Below are 12,004 nucleotides of genomic sequence, written 5' to 3' on the forward strand. Positions count from 1 at the left end.
CTCAACCTGCGAAGCCCACATCCCTTGACTGAATAAAAAAGATAACATGAGAAAGAATTGATGAAGTCTTGGCAGTAAAAACACCAGTGCCACTCTGTTCACAACAATCAGATCTGAATATTTTAATGTCACACTATTCCAACACAAGCAATCACATCTGACCAATGCTATGTCATCTGCTTTTAATCCTTGGTATAAATGAAGGCGCAGAGAGAACAGGTAGCACTGAGCAAATGATTCATTTCACTATATGACATTCTTTTATTCTAAGCTTCTCATAGGACTCTCTCCTTCAGAGAGTGCCAATATAAATATTTAAAGAACTCAAGCGGGGGATTGAATTTATTTATCAGCTGAATTACACATAAATTGTTTTTCACATGCGTGCTGTGCTGCAGGGCAGCAACCCTTATTTGAAAAAGCATTCCTAACCAGCTAACAGTAATGAAGTATGAACTTGAGCCAGTTAACATGAATTGTATACCATCAACATCTTTACAAAGTGAGGCATCACCGCGTATGCAGTAATTGCCTGCAGCTGCCAGATCACCATAGATTCATTCCGGACATTGTTGCCGAAAATAACATGTTATGTTGTTAATCGTGTTTTGAAAATCATGTATAACAAAATGAAATCAAATAATACATAAGTTGAAAATCTTGACATTTTTCTTTTAAACACACCTACTGACCACCTTGTTAGGTAAGTTTTGATGGCCTTGTTCTAAACTGTGGTGTTCTCCCAAGACTGCAATCCAGTTAGCGAATGGCTGTTCCTTTCTTTTCAAATCCTCACAGATGTTCTCAGTGACTCTCAATGATCTCTTGCCCTAGATAGGCCAGCTTCAGACTACTGGCCCAGCCAATGGAAGGAACAGTCTATATGGTTAGCTGTATGGGGCAGGAGTAAGCATGTGGCCTGAGACGCCATGGTGGGAGGCACATTGCTAAGGTTGTGAGTGGGGACAACAATATCCTGAAAATGATACTGGAGATCTGGATAGCTAATAGCGTTTTGATCTGCTGGCACTCAGACTGCACCACTGCCATTCCAATCTCCAGATCCAAAGCTGACTTGGCTGACACGACCCAACCGCAGATATTTCACCCTGCTATCTTCACTCCTCTGCCCAAAGTTAGATCTCTGCACAACCTATATCGATGGCACACGTTTCAGTTCCTGTGGAAGGAGAGTAAATTTGCTTGTGCCACAGCTCTGTTTGAATTGGGAAGATGTTTTTCCATCTCTGCTAATGCAGGAGAGCATTCCCTTCACATTCACACTGGGTAGCATCTCTGTGTCCATTGGGAGCTACAACCTATTCATTATTGGCATCTTGCTGCTTACTGAACACCTCAATCTGCTCACGAGCAACACCGCTTTGCTCAATGAAGACATTAGCTGCTCCCTGACTTAACACCCTATTCCTTCAGCTGCTTCCATATGGCAGAATCCAGACCCCCACCTTTAGCGAACCAAAACTAGGTGCAATCTAATTTCTAGGCAGTTATATTCCCAGAACCTTTGACATCTCTTTGTGACAACTTGTAGAAATTTTTATGTTTTGGGGGGTTGTTGGTTTGCAATGAGATCTAACGGTAATGGTTCATGAGAAGAGGAAGTAGGGAGTCTGTTGGTGGCGCTCGATGGACTAAGTCATAACTTGGCTTTGGTCCAGGCACTTTTCAATCTATTATTTACCACTCTTTAATAAGTCTTTTACAATACTGGCACAAGTTTAATCTTGATTTTTAACTGTTAAAATGACCACCAGATCTAAAGCCTCTGCTAATGGTAAAGGTATTGGAGACCAACCTACTTTGGAAGCTATTTCTAATCTGGATAGAAAGTTCGATCAGACCTTTGCCGAATTGAAGTCTATTTTAAAAGACTTTGAAGACAAACAAAATACTCTTATCCAGGAGAATGCCAAACAAATGCAATTAATTGCTGAATTAAAAGCTGGTAAAGAGAGAGATGCCAAACTCCATTCACTTGAAAAAGCCTTTATTATGACCAAGCAAAACCTGGAAAAGCAACAACAGAGGATCATCGACCTGGAAGGAGGCAACAGAAGGAAAAATGCAAGGATCATCAGTTTTCCAGAGAACACCGAGACTGGTAACCGTATGGAATTCTTTTCTAATCTTTTGGTCTATGTGTTTGGTTCCAAAATGTTCCCGTTCAACCCATTCTGGATAGGGCTCACAGAGCATTAAGATCTAAACCTGCTCCGGATCAAAAATCTCGGCCAGTAATACTGAGATTCCATTATGTCAGTGGCAAGGAACTCCTGATTCGTACCGCTCGTAGAAGTGGAATGATTCAATTTAAACAATGGAAGTTCCGAATAGTTGAAGATTACACCCCAGAAGTTATGAAAGAAAGGCTGACCTACAAACCAGTTATGGCTTGTCTCTATCAAAGCAATTATCATCCTGCATTATTATTCCCAGCAAGGTTGAGAATTTCATTACCTGATAAATCTCGCAAATGGTTTAAATCCATTCAAGAAGCCGAGAATTTTCTTTTGAATTAACTTGTAATTTTAGAAGCTAAGAAACGCAGAAGAGACACAGTGTTTTTCCTTTGATTCACTACCTACTTGTTTTATTATCTAATTAATTTTTAGATTTAAACCTTTCTTTTTTCTTCTTTCAATATTTTTAATGTTTTGTTTTAATAACGATTAAGAATTTAACAAAATGACTGATCATTTGCTTTCTTTTCGAAATAATTATTAAACCGTATTTTTTAATTGTCGACTGTTAACACCATTTGGCTCTGTTTCAATCTCACAACTATGTTATGATTTCGGTATCTCTGTTTGTATTATGTTGTTCATTTTTAGACAAAACATGGGTAGTTTATATATTTTTTCAATTTGGACTACTGCCACCAATAGAACTGGGGTTAGTTCAATTAGAGGGTAGCTTTCTGGCTGCCTATTGGCCAGTTTTCGGGCTGTTGGGGGAGGGGGGTGGGGCTGCATTTATGTTTTTCTTCTTCTGGGCTAAACTACACATTTTTCTAAATTGTCGTCACATCCATTTCCTCTTTGAATTTTTTTTTACTTCTTCCTGTTGGTAAGACTTGGAAATACCAAGATTAACCCTTTACATACCATATGTTTTTTAATCTGTTAAAATGGATAAGACTATTAATTTTATTTCATGGACTGTTAACGGCTTAAATAATCCACTTAAATGCAAGAAGATTTTTAAAGTTTTTCATAGATTAAATGCTCAGATTATTTTCGTTCAGGAGACTCACATCAGGAAGAAAGATAATCAACGTTTTTTTAGATTTTGGAGGGGTCAACAGTTCCATTCAAATTCACAAGCAAAGGTAAAAGGAGTTTCTATTTTTATAGACTCCTCAATTTTGTTTGTCCATCATGAGACAATAGTAAACCCAAATGGTAGATTTTTATTAATTACTGGTCTGCTTCATAATAAAAAAGTTGTTATGGTTAATGTTTATGCACCCAATGTAGATCACCCTGAATTTTTTAAACATCTGTTTGCATTTTTTCCTAATTTAAATGAATACACTGTGATTATGGATGGAGATTTTAACTGTTGTCTAAACTCTTCAATGGATAGATCTGTGTCAAATCCTACACTTCCAAACAAATGTGCTGACTTTATTAATTCCTTTTTAGTTGAATCCAGAATTTTAGATGTTTGGAGATTTCTACACCCATATGATAAAGAATTTTCATTCTTTTCTCATGTTTACCATAACTACTCGAGGATTGATTATTTTTTTTATTGATGCTAGATGAGCTCCACTTACTATGGACTGTAAATACAATGCAATTGCTATTTCTGATCATGCACCATTGACTTTATCAATTAAATTACCAGATGTATCCTTTGATGTCAGACAATGGCGATTTAATCCTTCTCTATTACAAGACTCAGATTTCCTCCAATTTATTAAAGAACAGATTTCATTTTTCTTTTTAACTAATTTTACTGAAGAAATTTCCGGTGGGAGTATATGGGATACTTTTAAAGCATATGTCCGTGGTCAAATTATTTCATATTCCACTGGTTTGGAAAAAATGAACTAATAACGAAATACATATATTGGTTGACAAGATTAAAGAAATCGATAAAAAATATTCTGATACTCCAAATCTGGAGCTTTTTAAAAAAGAACAGATCTCCAATTACAACTTAGTTTATTATTAACATCTTCAATTGAAAATCTACTACTTAAAAACAAAAGTCAATTTTATATACTTGGTGACAAATCCGGTAAATTATTGGCCAACCAATTGAAAGCTACTTTATCTAAACGTCAGATTAATAAAATTCATAAACCAGATGGTACCTACACAATAGATCATGTTCAAATTAACAAATCCTTTCAAGAATTTTATTCTTCTTTATACCCATCAGAATCCTCTGAGGATCCTACATTAATGTATGAATTTTTAAGAGGTCTGAAGATTCCCCAACTATCTTTAAATGAATGTTCTACATTAGGTGCTCCCATTTCGGAGGAAGAAATAAAGAAAGTAATATTTTCAATGAATTTGGGTAAAGCACCTGGCCCTGACAGATATACAGCTGAATTTTTTAAATCCTTTTCTGATATTCTTGTTCCCTGGTTAGCGAAAATTTTTAAAGATGCCCTATCAGTGGGTAAACTATCACAATCTTTCTATGAATCAAGTATTTCTTTAATTCTTAAAAAGGATAAAGATCCCATTGATTGTACATCTTATAGACCTATTTGTTTATTAAATGTAGATTCAAAAATATTTTCCAAAATATTGGCCTTTAGACTGGAAAAGGTTCTCCCACAAATTATCTCTGAAGACCAGACAGGATTTATTCAGAACCGTTATTTACATTTTAATATTAGGAGATTAATGAATATTATATATACCCCTTCATCCCAAATCCCAGAATGTGTTGTTTCACTAGATGCTGAAAAGGCGTTTGACAGAGTCAAATGGGAATATCTACTCACTACACTTCAAAAACTTAATTTTAGCCTTAAATTTATATCTGCGATTAAAATGACTTATTATACACCTATGGCTTCAATACTTACTAATAATCAAAGATCTCCTTTGTTTAGGCTTTTTCGAGGTACTAGACAAGGTTGCCCCTTAAGCCCTTTATTATTTGATATTGCTTTAGAACCCTTGGCTATTGCACTCTGGGACTTTTCAAATGTATGTGGCATTACTCGGGGACAGAAGATTCATAAGATATTTCTCTTCACAGATGACCTGTTACTTTATATTTCTAATCCAGACGAATCTATCCCTGCAGTACTACCACTACTAGATCAGCTTAGTGTTTTTTCTGGATATAAATTAAATCTTCATAAGAGTGAACTTTTTCCATTGAATATGCAAACCCCAATTTATAGCCAATTACCTTCTAGATTGGTACCTGACTATTTTATGTATTTAGGTGTTAAAATTACCAAGAAACATAAGGACTTATTTAAAGCTAATCTATTGCCTTTAATTGACCATGTTAAACAATTATTTACTAAGTGGTCTCCACTGTCTTTATCATTGGTAGGCCGAATTAATGTGATTAAGATGAATATTTTACCAAAATTTCTATATTTATTTAAAGCGATTCCAACTTTTGTCCCGAGATCTTTTTTTGACACTATTGATTCTAAAATTCTTTCATATATTTGGCAGAATAAAAACCCAAGGTTAAGTAAGAAATATTTACAAAAACTAAAAAAGGATGGTGGTATGGCCCTGCCTAATTTTAGATTATATTATTGGGCAATTAATATCAGATATTTAATTTTTTGGATACAAGATTCAGATGTAATTCAGTGCCCCAAATGGGTATACCTTGAGCACCAATCAGTACTTGAATTTTCATTAGTTTCTATTTTAGGAACTTCACTCCCTTTTGCACTTCCCAAATTAAGTAAGCATATGACTAACCCAATTGTTAAACATACAATATGAATATGGTTTCAATTTCATAAATTTTTTGGATTGAATAAATTTAACTTGTCAAGTCCCATTCAATCTAATTTTTTCTTTCATCCATCCAGAGTTGACTCAGCTTTTTCCATATGGAAAAGGAAGGGAATAGTATGTTTTTGCGATCTATTCATTGATAACTGTTCTTCATCTTTTGAACAATTGTCTAACAAATACACTTTTATCGATATTTGCAGATTAGAAATTTTTTAAAAGCTGTTATACCCTCTTTTCCGACACCTTACAAAATTGAAACTACGGAAAAAATTTAGGTCTTAATCCTTATCAGAAGGGCTTGATAGCAATAATTTTATGATTTAATTATGAAAATATGTCCAGAATCATTGGACAAAATTAAGAATGAATGGGAAAGCGAACTCCAGATATCTATACCTACAGAGACTTGGAAGAAAATTCTTCATTTAGTTAATACATCTTCAATGTGTGTCAGACACGAGTTGATACAGTTTAAGGTAGTTCACAGGACCCATATGTCCAAAGATAAGCTAGCTCATTTTTATAACCATATAAATCCTATATATGATAGATGTAAATCAAATGTGGCTTCTTTGACACATATGCTTTGGTCCTGTCCTCTTTTGGAAAAATATTGGAAAGACATTTTTAACATTATTTCAAACGTATTGAAGATTGATTTACAACCGCACCCTATCACTGCAATTTTTGGATTACCAAGGATAGAGTCTGGCCATTTATCTGCTTCCGCTAACCATATGATTGCTTTTGTTACATTAATGGCCAAACGATCCATTTTGCATAAATGGAAGGATCTAACACCCCCTACTACTTTTCAATGGTTTTCTCAAACTATATCATGTTTAAACTTGGAAAAACTTAGGAGAGGTACTGTTGCTCCTTCGCTTAAATTTGAAGATATTTGCAGTCCATTTATTCAATATTTTCACATGATGTAGATCCCCTTTCAATAACTTTCTAACTTAGAGGAACGGAGTTGACGACATAATATTGCTCTGTTTCTACTGAGAAATTTTAGCCCAGTTTTTTTTTCTTTTTTTGTTGTTTGTCTTTTTTTGCAATTTTTCTGTTTAGTTTAGTTTATATTAATTATAATTTTTCTGATTGATTTGGGGTTTTTTTCTTTTTTTTAACTTATATAATAAATCTTTTTCTTTCCTTTCTGTTATATTATATTCACTTATTAAGAGATCGTTGGATCTACAGATTTTTTTATATAATTTATTGTTCTTTATGATTATCTATGCCATGATTGTTATCCTGATCTCTTTGTATTACATGTACAAACATCGATGCTATGTATCAACCTGTATTAATTTGAAAACTAATAAAAAGATTGAAAAAGAAAGAGAAAGTAAACAGCAGGCACAACAAACAGTTGGCAAATGAGGATTGAAAAGTAGGTCATGCTGCAGTTCTACAGGGGTTTGGTGAAACCTCTTATGAAGTATTGAACACATTGTTGTCTTCTGCACTGGTATCAGTGCAGCATGGATTTACGAGGTCAATTCCAGGGATGAGGGGTTTGTCCTATGGAAAAGTAGTTAAGGCAGATTTGCCTATAGTCACTGGATTTAAGAAGAATACGTGATGATCTTGAGATATTCAAGACTCTGAAAGGAATTATCAGGGTAAACACTGAGACTGATTTCTCTATCTGGAGTGTCTAGACTAGAGGCACAATCTCAGGTTAAAGGGTCAGCTGTTTATGGCAATGATGAGAAATTTACTTCTGCAGAAGATTGAAAATCTTTGGACTCCTTTACCTCAGAAGGATGGATACTCAGTTGTTCAATTTTAATATCAGAATAATTTTGGGCATTAAGGGATTCGGGGATCATGCTGATCTGGCAGGATCTTACTAAATGGCAGAGCAGATTCAAGGAGTCACATGGTCCCTCCTGCTTCCATTTCTTATGCGATGAAAGCCATGTTAGAGTCACAGACATATTGACTGAGTGTCAAGATTTGTGGTGGTCCAGTATTGCTGCACAACTGGAACTTTATGAGAAGATGGCCCGAGAGTCATAGACTCGTACAGCATGGAAACAGTCCATTTGGCCAAATTCGTCCCACCTGACCAGTGGGCACACTTCTGTGCTAATCCCATCTCCCAGCATTTGATCCATAGCCTTCTACACCCAGGCGATTCAAGTACTCATCTAAATTGGTAAATTGGTTTATTATTGTGACATGTACTGAGGTACAGTGAAAAACTGTTTTGCATGCCATGCGTATAGATCATTTCATTACAGAATCAGAATTGTTGCAAAATTTGTTGTTTTGCAACATCAGTGCATTGAGGTAGTACAAGGGAAAACAATAACAGAATGCAGAATATAGCGTTACAGTTACAGAGAAAGTACAGTGCAGGCAGACAATAAGGTGCAAGGTCATGGCGAGGTAAATTGTGAGATCAAGAGTCCATCTTACTAGGGGACAGTTTAATAGTCTTATAACAGCAGGATAGAAGATGTCCTTGAGCCTGGTGGTATGTGCTTTCAGGTTTTGTATCTTTTGCCCAATGGGAGTGGGAAGAAGAGAGAATGTCCCAGGTGAGTGGGGTCTTTGATTATGCTGGCTGCTTTACCGAGGCACTGAGAAGTGTAGACCGTGGAGTCCATTGGAGGGGAGGCTGGTTTCCGGGATGTGCTGAGCTGTGTCCCCAATTCTCTGCAGTTCTTGCGGTCATGGGCAGAGCAGTTGCCATACCAAGCCCTGATGCATCTGGATAGGATGCTTTCAATGGTGCATTGATAAAAATTGGTGAGGGTCAAAGGGGACACATCAAATTTCTTCAGCCTCCTGAGGAAGTAGAGGTGCTGGTGAACTTTCTTGGCCATGGCATCTACATTGTTGGACCAGGACAGGCTATTGGTGATGTTCTCCCCTAGGAACCTGAAGCTCTCAACCCTTAGCACCATTGACGTAGACAGGAGCATGTGCACCACCCCCCTTCCTGAAGTCAATGACCAGCTCTTTTGTTTTGCTGACATTGAGGGAAAGGTTGTTGTCATGCCACCAGGCTCTCTATCTCCTTCCTGTACTACGATGGTATCATCTGCAAACTTGTAGATGGAGTTAGAGCAGAATCTGGCCACGTAGTCATGAGTGTATAAGGAGTAGAGTAGGGGGCTGAGGACACAGCCTTGTGGGGCACCAGTGTTGAGGATAATTGTGGCGGAGTTGTCGCTGCCTATCCTCACTGATTGTGGTCTGTTGGTCAGGAAGTCAAGATAGACACTTCTTAAATGCTTTCAGTGACGCAGCTTCAACCACTCTCTTTAGCAGTGCATTCCAGGTACTTATCATACTCTGGATAAATAAGGTCTCACTCATGTGCACTTTAAATCTCACCCCCTTCCCCTAAATCTATATCCTCCATTTTTATCTAGGCCTGATGAAAGTACCTTGCAGTCTGCCCTATCTATACCCCTCATAATTTTATATACCTCAATCATATTCCCTCTTAACCTCTTCCTCTCTGTGGAGAACAGACCTAGCTTCTCCAAACTCTCCTCATAACTGAACCGCTCCATCCCAGGCAACATGATGGTGAATCTCCTCTGCACCCTCTCCAGTGCTATTGCTCCTTTCCTATAGCATGGTGACCAGAATTGTGCAAAGTACTCCAGCTGACCAATATTTTATAAAGTTGGAGCATAACCTCCCTACTTTTACATTCAATGCCCCGACTAATGAAGGCCGGTATCCCATATGCCTTCCTAACCATATTATTTAACTGTGTTGCCACCTTCAAGGATCTATGTCCATCTGCTCCCCCATACTTCCTAAGACCCTACCATTCGTGGTGTATTTCCTGCCCCATTTATACTCCCAAACAGCATCAGCTCACATTTGTCTGGATTAAACTTCATCTGCCATTTTTCAGCCCATTTCACCATACATCGATATCTCTCTGCAGCCTAAGACTACCCTCCATATTATCAACACCTCTACCAACCTTCATGTTATCTGTGAAGTTACTGATCATGCCTGCCATGTCAACATTCATGTATATTACAAACAGCAAGGGTCCCAGCACTGTCCTTGAGGCACCGCTAGTCACAGGCATCCAATCACAAGAACAACCCTCTACCATCATCCTCTGTCTCCTACTGCCAAGCCAACTTTGGATTCAGTTTGTCAACTGGATCTGGATTCCAGAGGCCCTAACCTTTTGAACTGGTCTCCTATGTGGGACCTTGTCAAAGACCTTACTGAAGTCCTTGTAAATCCTGCCCTGCCCTCATTGATACACTTTGTCCTCTCTAAAAAGAGTACTAATACTTGTCAGGACATGTGCGGGATCTGCCCCTGACAAAGCCATGTTGGCTATCACTGATTAGCTCCTGCCATTCAAAGTAATCATTCCAAAATATTTTCCAGTATCTTCCCTACCACTGATGTTAGGTTCACAGGTTGATAGTTGCCAGGCTTTTCCCGGCTGCCTTTCTTGAAAAGGGGGAACTATGTTTGCTGTCCTCCAGTCATCTGGTACCTCACTTGTTTCTAGTGAAGATTTAAATAAATCAGCCAGAGCCCCAGCAATCTCTTCGCTTGCCTCCCGTAGCAGCCTGGGATATATCGCATCCAGTCCTGGAGAATTATCCACCTATAAGCCCACTAAGCCCTCTCCTATCTTTACAGTGAGGAGCAGTAGGAGAAGCAACAGTACAAATGGTACAGCAGGATCAGCTCTGAAGAACTGTCAAAACCCGAAATTGCAATCCCGATATATATTAAGTCATGCCATTTTCCATACAAACATCAACTTATCACATTTGTGCTTTCCCAGTGTCCATTTTCTGGGTGCCTTTGCCTCTCCGAGTACTTCTATGTGGTGCTATCTCAATGGCTGCAGCATGGCTGGTGAAAAGCTGCTGACTTTCAGTGGAGGAAATTATGAATGTTATTGGAGGACAGCATCAAACAGCTTAGTGTCTAGAAAACCCCACTATGCACTGCACCATCTTAGCATGACAACAGCTGTACAAGCAGGCACACTGACATGGGCTAAATAGTGACTGATTGATGGTGGTGGGAGGAGGAATGCTGCATGCACTCTGTATAGTTGTTAGCTTTCCGAATGTAAGTCTCCTTCTGCACAACTTAACTGAAGCTCCTTTGTGTCAATGTGTATTTGCTTGTGTGAAACTAATCACATTTAAGAAGTTACCAGAAAAGCAAGTTGAAAGAAAATATACTCAAAACCACACCTAGGATTAAAGTAAAGGCTGCTCTTGATGCATTGCAAATATTAAGCATATCAAAATCTCCATGTAAAAACCCCACAATTCAATCCAGAAGTTACAGTTTGTTGATATAAATTTCGTAAATTCTTGATGGGACAGATTAAGATAGATATTTATTTCAGTCTGCTTCTGTCTCAGGCCTGGATTTGTTTCCTTGCTTCTTTGTATGATCAAAATGTCTTAAGGGAATAATTTGCTATTTGGTGCAGCTTGCATCAGCATTTTACATCCCTGTGTCAGGTGCGGCACCGTTGGGATCTCAACAGAACCTGCTTTTTTGTATTCAGCCACAATCTGCAGAAGCACTCACAATAGAGAACTTCACAGTCAGGAGATAGACTACCCCTGTACCCCATCAATCTGAATTTAATCTTCAGTTTAAAGTGACATGCTTGCACCTAGGGAAGGGAACGAATTTGGTTTTCTTGGGTTGTGCAACTTTTTTACCAAACACAATATCATTCCTTGGGGAAAAGTGACTGAAATTGAAGAAAACGGTCGACTTACTGCAATAATAGTGAAGGCTCAGATTTTCCTTCTGGGTTGTAGCATGCTCTCAACAGGCTAATGCACTGACTTGTCAGGACGTGTGCAGCGGCACCACCTACTGTAGAAACATGCTTTATCATGCGTGAAACCTCCTTCTTTGATGCAGTTAGTGCTACTGCTTTACAGCTCCAAAGATGTAGTTCCATACTGACCCTGGGTCCTGTTTATGAGGAGTTTCCATGCTCTTCCTCTCCAGGTGCTTGAGTTTTGTTCTGCATCCCA

General features: G+C 38.0%; 1 protein-coding gene across 1 annotated transcript in view; it reads left to right on the top strand.

The window, feature by feature from the left end:
* iqca1 (IQ motif containing with AAA domain 1) overlaps positions 1–12,004 on the top strand; it is a 169,207-nt gene that overhangs the window by 135,998 nt on the left and 21,205 nt on the right. The window lies entirely within an intron of this gene.

This window comes from Pristis pectinata, chromosome 1 (genome assembly GCF_009764475.1).
Source record: "Pristis pectinata isolate sPriPec2 chromosome 1, sPriPec2.1.pri, whole genome shotgun sequence".
In the NCBI taxonomy this organism is placed as follows: Eukaryota; Metazoa; Chordata; class Chondrichthyes; order Rhinopristiformes; family Pristidae; genus Pristis; species Pristis pectinata.